This window comes from Pinus tabuliformis, chromosome 2_2 (genome assembly GCF_031772625.1).
Source record: "Pinus tabuliformis cultivar Carrire ecotype Pingquan chromosome 2_2, CPIR1, whole genome shotgun sequence".
Taxonomy (NCBI): domain Eukaryota; kingdom Viridiplantae; phylum Streptophyta; class Pinopsida; order Pinales; family Pinaceae; genus Pinus; species Pinus tabuliformis.
The window spans coordinates 1198377078-1198392808 of record NC_142300.1 but is presented as its reverse complement, the minus strand read 5'-3'; the positions used below and the strand labels follow the sequence as shown (position 1 = coordinate 1198392808).

The 15731-nt window shown below is 36.4% G+C and overlaps 1 protein-coding gene across 2 annotated transcripts in view; it reads right to left on the bottom strand.

Moving 5' to 3' along the window:
* Positions 1 to 14622: 14622 nt before the first annotated feature.
* LOC149197795 (protein ABIL1-like) overlaps positions 14623 to 15731 on the bottom strand; it is a 181546-nt gene continuing 180437 nt past the window's right edge. Inside the window, exons 10-11 of one of the 2 annotated variants that reach the window (XR_016254789.1) lie at positions 15102 to 15169; positions 14623 to 14863 (exon numbers count right to left, since the gene is read on the bottom strand). The gene's annotated coding sequence lies outside the window, so the exon portion shown is untranslated. The remainder of the gene's footprint in view (positions 14864 to 15101; positions 15170 to 15731) is intronic. The other variant, XR_016254788.1, reaches the window with a different exon arrangement.

The following is a 15731-nucleotide window of genomic DNA, read 5'->3' as shown; positions in this document are numbered from 1 at the left end:
CCTCTCTTATTGTTGTAGGTTGTAACTTGAGTGGTAGATTTCCTATCCTTCATGGGCGCCCTAGAGTAGTGCCCAAGTGTTGTTTTGGTGTTTATGTTATGACATTTTATAGGCTAGGATTCTTCTTATAAACCTGTCATAACACTAAGTTGAGCCTCATTCACTTCACCTATATTTTGGCATTATTCCAAGAAGGTGTTGAATTTTCTATAATAATGCAGAGTAGAAATTGATCTTTTGATCTAAAAATTACTTTCCAATGATTTCCAATTCACTTATCTTATGCCACATCTATCATTTAGTATACACATAAAATATCAATAGTAATGAAAATAGTAGGATCATAAAGAGACATCCAAGCTCAAAAGATAACAAATTTACCTTCGAAAAATCCAACCTTGAGAAAAACCCAGCAACCCTTCTTCTCAGGAGAAATTTCTCTTCAGCAATATTTACAAATCCAAGTCCAAGGTACCAGTCAAATACGATCAAATACCAGCTATACAATACTCGTGAAACCTCCAAAAGTCAAAGAAATTAATATTGGTCAACAATGATCAACAGTGTGAAATTTGACCTAAGGTCAACTCGGTCTTGTGGTCAAAGACTCTGTGATCAACTGTGGTTGACTATAGCCCAAATTTGTGGTTAAATTCTCACTTCTTATGTTCTCAAACTAGCCCTTTTTAAGCAATAAAAATTAATCAAAATCTCGATCAAACTCAGTAGTTTCTCGGTCAAAATTGAACAGGTCAAATAGCAAATTCTTTATTTCGATCAACCTTCATATTTCCCCTTCTTGACTTCACCTGTGTGTATCAAAAAACAGAGGAATGTATGTGATTAGAATTAGTGAAAATGTGGAGATTAATTTGTGTTTTATATTATTCAAATGGGTGACTTTTTAACCAAAAGTCATACCCCTTCATGGTGGGGCCTACTTGACTATTTGGGGCATACATGAAGCCCAAAAATTCATATATTACATTTTCATTTCCATACTTTTCTTTGGACGAATTGGGGGGGCCTTTTGGCATGTGGGAATACCTTCCAATGTTACACAACAAATCAAAACTCCATGTTAGCGAAGGAGGTATTCTTTGGAATAGATCTTCCTTACTGAAATTTCTCATTCCTTAATAAATTTCATGATCTTTCCATATTGATACATGTTTATAGATAACTTCATCTTAGAGTAGGCAATACAACTCCTCATATATCCAAGGTTTGCCAAATTCCTTTATGGACCCCTAGGAAAATGTATCAATCCTGTTTGGTCATGACCTAGCCTAGGCATCCAAATATTTCTAGCTTCTTGGGAGAGAATTTACCTTTGGACCAATTACCTTTTTTGGTCAAAGTCCTTTATGACCTAGGCAAGTCCTTCTAGCTTCAAAGGTGAACTACATCTATATATTTCATTCAACATATCCAATTCCTTCTCGCTTATAAGGATAAGGTATATCCAATCTTATAATTTCCCTGGGACATTCACCTCTGGTTCACCTAGCCAAATCCTTTTGGCTTTAAAGGTTAATGTATTCATCTCCTCTTCATAAAAACATTTTATGACTTACCCAAAGTCCTTTATGGCTTTAGGAAATGATTATCCCAATCCTACAAAGACCTCATCATTCCCTTCTAATGAGGAAACATTCAACATCAAATTAAGCTCGCCTTTGTCTACAATCGACTTATTTGTGGATATGCAATAGAGTTTTACTTCTTTTCCTTGCATCATGTCACGGATAAAATAATATTGGCCATGTCCTTCAGGCTCCTGAAGCCTCATTACTTCATGACTTGTGATATTCCTGCAAATATTCACTTCACCTCATGAGACATATCTCAAATCATGTCCAACTCTAAGAGTACCAAATTCTTTATTGTCATCCATTTTATATGCATTGATTCAAACATAGACAAGTTGAGGTTGTTCACTGCAAACCAAATATTTGTCCTGGTATTAACCAAGTACTTCCTCTTCCTACAGGTCATTCCTCCTCTACCTAAAACTATCCTCACCTGTATGGATTCATTATTTAAAAACATCAAATCCTACCATGGAAGGGATATGATAGACAGTGCATCAGAATTCGAGAAATTAAGATTATCCAGAGCTAAACTCATGGGTTCATAAAACTCTACAACAGATCATTCCTCCTCTACCTAAAACTATCCTCACCTGTATGGATTCATTATTTAAAAATAGTGCATCTACCAAAATCGTTCATTTCCATCTTTGAGGCCAAACTCCCTTTGTCACGAGACCAAATCCTCCTGCTACTGTTGATCCCTCTGTTACGCAAGCAAGTCTTTTGTTGTAGTTTCTTCCTCTGTCGTGTAAGAAAGTCCTTTTGCTACGATATCTTCTGGAAAGGTATCCTGCTACTAGAGAAATTATCTATCTAATCTAATAATCTCCAACCCACGACATCTTCTTGGAAGTTTCTGCCTTCCACTTTGTCTAACTATCAGTTCCCTATAAACTCTTCCTATTATCAGACATGATCTTAGATGTTAATATCTAAAATTTCCTCTAAATATTCTCAAGAATATGACCATATGTTATGAGAGAACCCTCTTTCCATAATGTTGTCTTGTGCTTCCCGATGTTTCCACCTATGTAATCACAGTTCTTTTCAATAGACTTTATTATCCATGAACCTCACTCAGGGGGTCATGGAAAACAAGGTTCATAATGGAGTCAAGGCCATACAAAAATGAAAATGACAAGAGGTTGACTAAATATAATAATAATAATCAAAAAATGATCGTCTATAATTTTTAAAAAGAAAAAACAGTTGAAAATAGAGAGTATTTGTCAATTTATTAATGGATCTAAAGGAAAAAAATGTTTTGACTTCTTCTGAGGTGGTTGCTCATCATCATCATTTTCGATGTTGGTTGCTAATGCATGCTCCCTTTCCTTCCTTTTTTCTTTCAGGGCAATTAGATGCATATTTTCCAAAATTTTGACAAGTGAAACACTTCACTTTTGACATGTCCTTCTTCTTATCTTGAGAGTGAGCAAGACTTATTCTTGAATTCTTCTTACTGAATTTTCCAAAATCTTTTTTGTCAAATTTTTCAAAGTTCCTTCTTCACTTTCCTTTTCTAGTATGAGTTGCAAGGGTTTTTGTTTCTTCATTCTCTAGATTTTTTGAGTTATTCATGGATGATAATATTGACTCTTCTTGAACACAATCAGTCCATATCTCATCAAATCTATGTAGTTTTTATTGTGCTTAGATTCCTTGAATAAATGGTTCCCATGAAAATTGAAATCCATTAAGAGTAATTGAAACAAGCTCTGGATATTCAATGGTGTCTCCAATGGTTACAAGCTCTTCCCTTGGTAGTCTTTAATCCAATTACAAGAGGAATCAAGTGATATTGGATGGAATCTACCAAGATTCCTTTGGACTTAGCTTCAACCTTATTATATTTGGATCTCTCTTTAGCACCCTCTGGCTTTGGAATGACTTTCTCCACATGATCCTGAAGTTCATTCTCTTCCAAAATAAGTAGTATTCTAGTATTCCAAGATCTGAAATTGATGGCGCCATCCAACATGTCTTCAACTCTGAGATTTGGTGCCATTTTAGGCAAGAGACCTCAAAACCGATTAAGTTTCTTGAACACTTGTCTCCAAGGCTGACTTCGATGATTTCTCTTTCAACAAAGCTTTAATACCATGTTGAATTTTCGATAATAAATAAAAGTAGAAATTGATCTTCTAATCTGATAATTATTGTCCAATGATTTCTAATTCAGTTATATTATGTAACATATATCATTAAGCAATTACACATAGAAAATCTCAGCAGTAATGTAATGAAAACATTAGGATCATAAAATAGATAGTGAAGCATGCTAGAGACAAAAAATTTACCCTGAGAAAACCCAACCTTGGGAAAAACCCAACAACGCTTCTTCTAAGGAGAAATTGTTCTTCAGCAATATTTACAAATCCAAGATAATTCTAGTGTTGAATAAATAATTTGCTATTGGTGTCAAAGGGTGTCTTGATGGAGATAAAAGTTACACAGGATTAAAAATGACTTTAACCCCTTTCCAAAAAGTATTTACTTGCCTCTTAACTCCTTTTTCAAGAAAAATTGAATTTACAGGTTGAAAAATGGCTATTTTTTATCTCTATAAAGTTGGGCTACATAAACACAAGTCGACCCCCTACTCAGCAGTCGTGACAATTCAATGAAATAAAACTTGTATAAATACAAATTCCCTCTGCTCCAATTCGTCCATTAAATAGGTAAAAGACAAGAAAAAGGAGCTCGGACCTGAGGTAGAGAGATAAGGTTCATATCTCATGAAACAAGAAGCAAGTTAAGTGAAATAATTTGTGATTTTTATATTTGTTTTTTGGATCAAGGTTTATTGGTGGGTTTCTAGTCAATTTTTTAGTCTGCCTTTTGTTGGATTTCAATATTCATTGTTGCATTTTGTGGAGAAAAATTCAAACTTGTAGACACCTTTTTTTAGACTAAACTCATCCTAGTTTAGCTCCAAAGTTTGGCCTTTTTTGAGGCACAAATTATAATCACTGTAGAGCACAAAACTCATCCTCTTTGGAGCAAAGATCTTGGTCACTATGGAGCTCAGAATTCAGCCTCTTTGTAGCAGAGAACTTGGTCATTGTGGATCTCATAATTTGTCCTCTTTGGAGCAAAGAACTTGGCCTTTGTGGAGCACAAAACTTGGCCTATTTTTGTGACTAAGACTAACTTCAGCTCTTTAAAATTTTGAACATGTGGAGCAGAAAAACACAGACCTTTATACCTTAGCCGGTGGAGCAGAATTTTGGCACTAGACTAGAGCATCTCTGTGATATTTTTTACTAGCTCTTATTGAAGAACTCTTGATGTTTTGAAGGATTATTTGGGGAGCTATTTGGAGAAAGTATATGAAATAGAATTGAGAGTTTTTGAAGCCTATTGAGCAGGCCTAGATGAAAGTATGAAGTAATCTTAAGAGAATATTTTGGAGCTTGAAGCAGCCTCTATAGCATCCTTTTGAAATAGACTTGGAGATTTTTTGAAGCCTTCTTGAAGATTTTTATGAAGAAACTTTTGGATCATTACTAGAGGATACTTTTGGAGCAGTTTTTTAAGACTTGGGGATCAACCTTTAAAGTGTCTTTGAATCAAATTTGAGACTGACCTTGAGCCACTATTGAAGCAGTTAAAGGTTGGAGCCTTGTTGAAGCATTGAACTGGTTGGAGCCTTATGTTTTTGATAGAGGATAGGAGTGCTCATCCAAGGTTGGAGCCTTGTGAGAGACCAAGTTGGAGCCTGCATTTATATTTGAGGACTGGAGTCCTCATTCAAGGTTGGAGCCTTGTGAGAGACCAAGTTGGAGCCTACATTTATATTTGAGGATTGGAGTCCTCATTTAAGGTTGGAGCCTTGAAGAAGTTATAAATTTTGTTGTACAAGTTGAAGCTTGAATTGTTGTAAAAAAGGAATGGATTCCTCACTATCTTTATTAATAAAATTATTTTCTTATTTTACTTCTTGTTTTCTAGTGTAATTGTGATAAAATATTAACTGGAATAATATAACAATTGAAAGAAATATTGACTCACCCTCCCTCTTAGTATTTAGAACATCTATAAATTTGTGCCACAAATCCAAGTCCAAGATACCAGTCAAACCTAGTCAAATGCTAGCTACTCAATGTTTATCAAACCTCCAAAAATCAGAGAAATTAATGTTGCTCAACGTTGGACAATAGTATGAAAATTGGCCTTATTTAAGCTCAGCCCTATGGTCAAAAGGTCTACAGCCAACTATGGTCAATTATGGTTGATGTTAACACTAGAAAATCGTACACAATATTTTTAAAGTCCAAAAGACACCCAAAGTCATCCAACAGAATGCATTGGTAAATATTTTCCAACTAAATACATTATGAAGAACAAAAAAATTAATTTCCTAAGGTCTAAAGTATATGGAATTAAAAATTGATGTTTGTGCATCTTTTTCTTTGATAGTTGTGTGACGCATGGAATTTTCTTCGAAAGTCGCACAGTCAAAGGAATGGTCAGCTCAGCAATGCAGGACCCCTTCCCACACTTGGAAGACGATTACTTGACAAGATTTCAGTCAAGGACAGTCGAATTTGAGTCACCCTGGAGATTTGCAGCCCTCAATGGAATCATATTGTCCTACTCATAAGTCATTATCATTGATGAACCAAGAGAGGGAAGATGGATTCAAAAAATTATATATATATAGGCCATGGGAGAACCAAAACATGAGACAATGTTACACTAGTCAAATCACTATCAAAGCAAACCTTCATTTCATTGTTGAAGCAGAGGAAGTAGAGCATTATTGTGTTGGCATAATTTTTTTTTTACCAATCCATCACTTTAGTGTCGACAAGATTTCACCATTTAGAAAGCCTTGATACTTCTTGGATAAAGAGGAGAAGCTTTCAAAGAGAGTGAAGAAAAGAACCTCGTTGCTGAGGATTTTTTAGCACCATTGATCAAAGAATTCTCTTCAAGTTTTAGTATTCTACTATTTGTATTCATATTCTACCACCAACAGTTGATAAAGGGATTCATTTTCCATAATTATGTTGCCTTGTTTGCTTCATTAAGCATTGTTTGTGTGTTTATCTCTTTGTTTTAGTTTATGTTTGTGTATCTATCATTTCCACCATTTGCAATACTTTGTTTCTTCATGCTTGTCCACTGACAACAATCAATATGCTTCTTTTTCTTTGCAGGGAACGACCTACTACTAAGAAGGTGTATTTTGGTACACCATTGCTACAAAAACACTACAAAAAGATTGGCGGCTCCACTAGTTTCTTTTCTTTAATCTAAATGGTTGAGTTTGTATGACCTTCTCTCTACATAATCAACTTAAAATGCGTTCATTATCTCCCTAGAATTTTTGCAGGACCATTCGGACTTGTTGTTGGCCGAGAAGCTTGCTAGTTCACATTTTCTTATCGACCACATGGATTTTTATCATACCAACACACAACCGCGTCTATGCATAACTAATCCCGCGCGATTTCTAGAAAGCTAAAAATTCCTTGTAATTTCAATTTTTTCAAGTGATTGGCAGCCTTTAGTGAATTTCCTTCACCTATGCAATTTCTTTCCAGTTAGTTTAGATTACTTAATCACTCTACTAATCACAATTAGTAGGGTACTTAGATTATCTTTATTGTTATTTTTATGTGCAAATTATCACATAGCTTAATTAGGGGTAAAATTAAGTGGCCAAATTCCATACATATTCTTCAATCTATTTTGCAAGTTTTTGCAACTCACATAGCTAAATTAGTAGAGTAAGTGGCCTATCATCCACAAATATTGTTACTAACCAAAGCATTTTTTTTCATTTCATTAGTTTTGGGACTAGGGCCAAGTGTCATTACAGAAAGCAAGTAATATTTGCTTCCCTGTGTCTTTTAGGTGAACTTGGGCTAGCATATGAAAGCCTTCTTAACGCACTTGTGTTTTCCATCTCCCTTTAGTCACACATAGTGTAATAGGAGAAAGAGTAAGCAGCCCATTATCCACACATCATTTATTTTTCATGCAAGGAACAATTGAAATCTAGTGTAATTAGGAGGATATTGTAATGGATCACTGAATATCCACATATATCACACTTTGCATGCTCACTTGATCACTTGCACACAATTACACATCACACACTAAGATTCTATAAACTTTGTATTAGAAGGCATCCAGTTTCCGGAGATTTTGATACTTAGTTTATTTTATCTTACATCTCACACCCTAAAGAAAAGTAATACCCTTAAAAGCAACCATAACTTGAACCAACTAAATTCCCCACAGGGGCCACCAAGAATTTATAGTTCAACTTAGTACCATTAGGGGTAGGCATCCCATAAGCCGCAATGGTCATGTTACACCTTTGAGACATAGAAGTTGACCTTGTAGGTAGCTTAAAATCCTTCAATCATCCCACGCAAAATAATTCCGGAGCATGACAGAGACTCGATTCAAAGGGGGTTTGGCTTAGGTCCAGTGTGTGCGGTACTATTTGGGGCTACCTGACCCATCTAGTGCTTGGTAATGGTAATTGATTACCAAGAAGCTAAAGACTCGAATGCTCACGTGGGACGAAGGTAATTTAGTGGCCAAAATCTAGGGTATCCATCCCTATAGGTGGAGGTGCGGGAGTACCAAAGCCTCATCTGTTACCTTGGTCGATTCTTCGGTTGTTGAAGGCATCACCAATTCTTTTAGGACGTCGCCCTAGTACCCATCAGAAGATATATTCGCAAGGCCCAGTTACTTTGAGAGTGGAAAGGATGAATAGGTCTTCATAGGATCTTTTATCATATACAAAAACAAATGAAAACCATTTTTTGTTTGATTGATCACATAGTCTAAAGTTAAATGGAAAGTAATCATTTTATTTTCATTTTGTTTTATGTATGTGATATATTTTATTTGAGAATCATCTCCTTCCCTCAATCACACAAAGTAGCACACACTCTACTCGACACCATAGGGGACCCCATGGCTCCCCATCAATCTAGACATTTTCTAAATCTCCCTCCATTACCAAGAGGAGTGTCAAGTCTCTCATCGTTTAGGCGCAGAAGACACCATACAAATATTGTTATAGGATCTTCCTTTATCGGTGCAAATTTTCTTAGAACTCCTCCTTGTCAAAGTACCCCATTCACTACCCCCCAAGGATCCCCCATAACTCCCCTCTCAGGAGTCCATGTGGCGCTCACCAAGGTAACCATCCTCATCAGGGAACCCCCATTCATATAGTTTTCCAAAATCGTTTCGCAATGGCGAACAACTCGCAAAGCCCATTTTTAGCTTCTTTAAACCTTCCTCATTTAATCAAGCTAACTAATGACTTGATTATGCATGACCAGAATTTTCCAACCATGCCCACTAATATCCCTTCAAACATTCCAAAATTTGAAGGGAAGGAGGCAGAAGACCCATGAAACCATGTCATGAATTTTCACTTGTGATGTTCATCCAATAGTATCACAGATGATATTATTCGATTATCTTTGTTTCAATGCACCTTTACTGGGCCAACAGTGAAATGGTATATTGACCAACCTTCTCCGTCACATGGAATCTTTAGTTCCCTAGCCACAACATTCCTTACATTGTTGCAGCACCTTTTTCGTCACGACTCGGGCCTGGAACTCCACTTCCACTTCAAACAAACACCTGCTACACACATATCGGATCATATCCATGAGTGGCAGAAACATCATAGCTTGTGTAAAGCACAATTTGAAGACAAAGTCCTCCTCGACCTGTTTTTGATATCTCTCACATCAGAAATCTCAAAAGACATGGAGAATTCATCCCCACAGAATGAGGAAGAGGCCATTAGCAAAGCTCAACAATTAGAGCTTATATACACCCAATCTACATATCTCTACCATGTGCTTCTAAATGCCCCATGCCTACAGAATTATAAAGGGACACCATGTGCATTCAACATTTTTGATGGATTGATTGGGACCATAGCCCAAAATCACCCAGGCAATAGTTTCCAGTACCCTGGACACAATTACAGTGGCCAACCATTTGGTATTGTTGTCATTCTGTATTTTTGAGGTTGAGGGAGTAAACACATTGGACAGCATCAAAACCAGTTTGGAAGCTGGGATCTAGCCCTGCCAACTTCAAAGAGGGATCTCTCTATTTAATTTAGTCTTGTTTTAGTGTAAATTTTAGCCTAGTTATGAATGTATTTGTTTGTTTTGTTTGAAAGGTTTGGTTTATTTGAGTGTTATAATTCCATTGGGCTATGGAGTTTATAAACTAAACTGGATTTTGCATCATTTTTTAGAGGAGTTCTCATAGGGCAAGCTAGGTTGCAGTAAATGGATCTTTTTAGAATTTAAATGGATGGTGGAAAAGCATAAGTGTAAGGTTCAATAAAGACCAAAGAGCAATTAAGAATTCTTTGACCTGACTTCAGTGGAAAACATTTAAATTAACAACAGCCAAAATAGGGCGCTCTTGATAACGAATCTTATTTATCGCAGTTTCTGTTAATTAATTTAGATTTAGAATAACAGAGGAAAGAAATAACAGTGTTTAAACAAATAGACAAAAGAAACACATCACAATTTAACACACCACATGAATCTTGTGAAAGGTCCATGTATTATTGATGCTCCAATACTTCAAAATTACAATATGCAGCAGAAATTACATTCGGAAGTCAACACTAATAATTTAAACAATGAAGTATTTATAATAAAAATTGCAATAATGCTTTACAAAATCACTGTCAAACCAACAGTGTATCATTAGCCTAATTACAAACTAATATAATCTAATCTTGGCGAAATAATAGGCCACATAGGATGTTGAGGAGAATGATGGCCTTGTTTGGATGGTTTCGGTTGTTGAGTCATCCCAAAACAGAATGTGATGCTAAACTGACTCTCGTGTTGTCTATTGTGCTGGAAAAATTGTTTTACTACTCCAATGTATTCCTTAATTCAGTGAATCAAGTAACTCTTCCCATCTCTTTTCATCTGGCACTATTAACTTTGTTACACTGCAGTAGATTTCATCTACCCCTGTGTATTTAGCAAAAGTTGGTTTCACGGTAGAAATATGTTTTACCTCATTCTGCACATGAAAGTCATTTGACATGGTCTCCATAAATTCCTTTGATGTCATACTCCCTTTGATTCCACTGAATTTAATGTTGCTTTTGGCTACCTCTTTTATCTTCAGGATATAGTCCTCTTGAGTGATCAGCTTGTCATTGATGACATAGATACTAGGCAGTCCCTTCTGCATTAAGGCTTCAATCATGTTTGTAAATTTGTTCACCTACAGCTCCAAGGTTTCACACCTTTCCTCCAATTGGTCAATGATATTTCTCTTTGTCGAGACTTTCTTGACTTCTAGAATGGTAGCAGTTCTGTCATTGACTCCCACTTCCTCCAGCTCATATCTGGACTTTGAGTTTAAGAACCTGATAATATTGGCAGCTTCTGTTGGCATTTCTCCCAGCTTTTCCCTTCCTTGCACAATAGTTTCAGTGGCCTTCTCTATTAACTCTTTCTACTCAAATATGATTTGGATAGAAGGCCAAATCTCATTCATTGAGTCAAGTATGTTCATCCAAATTATTTCCTTGGCTTGGGCCAAGGTCTAGCCAATTGAAGTGTCTCTCTCTACCTGGCACAACTTTTCCAACAGTCTTTGGGATTTCTCCAATTCAACAGTCCGAGCAGCTTCAACTTTGGCCTTTTAGACTTCCAAAGCTTTGAGTTAGCCCTGCAAAGTCTCAATTTCCTTTTACTGCAATGACATGTTTTGTAGTGTCTATGTCAGTTTTCAGCACTGGGAGTCTCGATTGAAGTAGTAGATGCAGTAGTTTCTCCTGCTGATGGAAATTGAGAAAGAGATACAACATCCAAGGGAAAAATAGCCTTCTTCAAACTATCTTCCTTCTCCTTTATTAGTTTTTCCAACTCTGCTTCCATCTGCCTGATCTGATCCAAACATTTACATGCAAAAATCTCCTTAAATCTTGGTACTTGGTGTCTCTTTGGAAATAATTTGCAGGATGAAATATTATTTACAACATCTCAAACATAATAATGATCAACTATAATCAATCAATCCTATAGAAATTATAGGACCCTAATAGGTACTGCAGCACCACAACACCACACATCATATCACCCTCGACAACCTATGCCTATGCAGAATATTGTTGTGTAGGTTAACCAATACCAACCCAAGCAAGGTGGCCAATAACCTCCCATGCAAGGTGGCCCATACCCCCTAGGAACGTGGAACCAATTCCTCCTTCCCAAAACTCATACGCCAGTAAGGGACAAGGGAACTAGTATTTCTTTTTCCCCACACCTCAACAAAGTAACCCGCTAAAGTAAGCTAATGAAGGGTTTAATCTAGTGTAGACTTCTCTCGCTCAATTGAAGAAATTAGATGAACATATGACCTCAACTAACCCATCTAATGTTGCTAAGAAAAAACCAAAGAGCAAGCCAAAAGGAGAACTTGGCCAAGGGGGCAATCAACAACAACTTTTGTGTGCATCAGTTAGGGGAAACCCCAACTGGAACCCAAACCAGGGATCAACCAATAAGCACCCACAAAGGTAAAACAAGAATACGAGTCTACAGACTAACCACACTTGTGCCATTTGTGGTGAGTATGGTAATTACACCCATCACTATCCTCAAATTCCTGAGTTAAAAGGGATGAAAGACATTGGGGGACAAGAGGGGAAGGGGGGGGTAACCAACAAACTACAGTGATGTAGCATCCCTTCCTGTACCAAGGAGTGATAAATACCCAACAGGAACACTCCCAAAACACTTTTGGAGGAAGTTCCTAAAGTGCCTCAAATCGTGACATTTACATGGCAAGGGCAGATGTTCTCCTACAAACACGCAACTAAGAGTATGGATCTCCACCAGAAACCGATCCTTCCACCTTTCCTACTACAACACCTACAGCACCTTTAAAAATCCCTCGATACGCCATGGAGCCCATCCAAAATATTCTTAAAGGTCCTTTACAACGAACGGGACAGAACTCAAAGGTTGCTCACAACTATAGTATATTCAATGACTTAGCCCAAACACCTTCAACTATGTCATCATTGGAAGTTTTGCAATCATGCCCAACCCAACGGAAAGCCTTACTTTCCACATTAGGAGCAATTGATCATGTTGATTCTTTTCTAATAGTATTTGACTTGGATAAATCTACCCCACATCTACCATTAGTCATCGCTTTTCAAATGCTAGTATCAGTGCAGAATATCACCATCCATCATTGCATAATCGACAAAGGGGCATCCACATGTATAATTTCCAAATTATTTTGGAAAAAAATTGGATCCCTCGAACTCAAAACTTTTGACATCACTCTCAGAGCGTACGACAGGCACCCTTCAGTTCCCGTAGGCCTATACCAAGGCGTTCTAGTACAACTTGCTGGCAAAATCGTGTTGATAGACATAGAAGTATTGGATGCACAGTTGGATTACAATATCCTATTGGGCCAAAGTTATATGTACAAAATGCCCGCAATAGCATCATCTGTAGTCGGGGTAATGATGTTCCCCCATGATGGGAAAATCATTACAATTGACCAACTAACATATTATGGGAAGAAGACAATAACTGCATGTGATGGTGTGCTACCTTTAATAAGATCTTCTCCCGAATTGGTCACCATTTACACTGAATTCAACCCTAGCCAATTTAAGCCATCCACACTCCTCGGGACATTCCTAGGAGACCCACCTATGATATAGAATATTCCTCTAGCCACAGGAGACCCGATGTACATAATGAGTTCATCAAACACCCCTCAATATCAAGAACCAGTTTTAGATATCAATGGCAATGATGTCCCTGATATTTCTTTCTTACCATATTTTATCACTAAAACACCCTTCTTATTCCCCCCACAAGGTTTTTTCTTGCACCAATTCATTGCAACGCTCTCGTTTCCCAATATGGCTCTGGTGATACCGGTATGGTATCTCGTCCCTTGGACCATGATGGCAAGCTTAAGTATCACCTCGACAAGCGTCATTACTATACCTCCCTAGGATAACCCCCCATAACAAGAAATGCATGCACCGACAATAGTCGATTCCAAAAAAAGGGATAAGCAGAAAGGCAAAGTGGAAGCTTCAAACGATCCCTCATCTAGGGTACTATTGATCGCCAAAAATGTCCTTCGTAAACATTAAGGGAGACCACCCGATCGAGAACTTAAAGCAGCTCATTTTCCGTTGAAGATGGTGGTTCCGACATGTTATGGGTCCAATTATCTTGTCATCTAAGTCTAGCCTAAAACTAATCTAATACTAATATAACCTAAACCAAGAGTTAATATATCCACATCATACTATGTTACATTTCATTTATATTGATCCTTAAAGATGTAAATTAAAGGAATAGATCAACACAAAGGTTTGATCGAATTAAAGGCTTGATCAAACCAAAATCTAATGATTTATTTGCCTCTTTAAGAGAGGGTTTAAAGAAAAACTAAGATGCAAATGTAAAACTAATCTAAAACCTATCTCAAACTAGAATGGGATATCCCTCTCCTAATCTGAGAGCAAGTTTAATAAAACAGGGGGGGGAACGGTTTATGAATGAATTTATAATTAATATTCAATTATGAATTCGAAAATAGTTGTAAACTCATAAAAGGTTAAAACAACTATGTAAATGGATCTACTTTAATAAATATTTATTAAGGTAAGTCCATCTACAAGCCTGAATTCATATTAAACATAATTCATTATAGACATTTGTATTAACCAAAAGAAATAGTTAATTTCAGTTAGTACACATAAAGGAAAAATACACTTGTAAATTAATGATAAATAGTTATTCATTCACCACAAGTATAATTCAATGAATTAAGTATGATTTTGATCTTATTATGCCTCTTGGAGATAGCTCCTACAAGTAAACATATCACAATTGACTCAACATTAGTGTTAGAGATTAAAGAAACATACTACTTAGGATGTAGATCAAAACTAGCTATAAAACATTGACAAAAATATGAAAATTCATCATTCTAGTAATAGTACACAAGAATGGAAATTTATTAAACAATGCCAAAGCTTATTACAAAATATGCAGTCTTGGAGTAGCTCAAACCCATAATCACATTGCCTGCAATTGTGCTAAGCAATGAGAACAGAGTGAGAAACCCTCTGTTTTCTCTATAATCGACCTTTCTATACATAACAGTAGTGCTATTGCGCAAATCGAAAAACTACAGAGAATCCCCCTTGAGTGGATCGCGACCTCATTTCCATGGATCTCCTGGAAAGCATTTATACAAGATTTAGAAATAATAACAATTTCCCCAAATCTCTCAAGAGCAGAGTTAATTACAACAAATATGACTTTAATTGGAACTCTAGCCAAACGTAGATTAACACAGTAGAGCAAATTGCTCAATTTCGTTTGCGTAGATAAAAATGATCCTCTTGTTTCAAATGGATAGGAAGAATTCACAGATAATGAAGTCATTATTCAACTAATTCAACAAACTCTTTACCAATTAAGAAATCATTTTTTCCACTGGGAGGAATTGCATTGGTGATTGATATGTTTTCACAATCGGACCTATATTGGAAGTCAAACAAAAAATAAAATTAATGGTAAATAGTTGGCTTTTTTATTAAAATAGAAAAAACATAGATTAAACTATACAAATGAGTTAAACTATACTTATGCCAAGAGACCTTTTTAAATTAATTAAGTGGCTTTTACTTATACGTGATAAGAGTTGAATGGTATCAGAGGTAAGCTCATCGAAAATTTTAAAATGAGGCAAAATGAAATAGTTGTGGTATTAGGCAGCTCTGATATGGAGCGGTTCCGATATCACATTCAACTCCCTTTAATAGTTTTATCGGGTCCATTATATTGGAGGTCTTGTACCAAAGATTTGATATCGGGGGTTGAAAAGAGTGGCAGTCAATAGGAAGTTCTAATATGGAAGTTTCGATATGGATAGGAGGGGTTTATCGAAGAGTTAGAGGGATATGATTATCGGAAGTCGGAGAGGCATGGTGTATCGGTATATCGAAAGATTGGCATATCAAAATATCAGTGAGGAACCATATCGAAGTATCAGTGAATGATGTTATCAGAGTTTTTTTAATGTGTCTCAAAAGTAAATCCC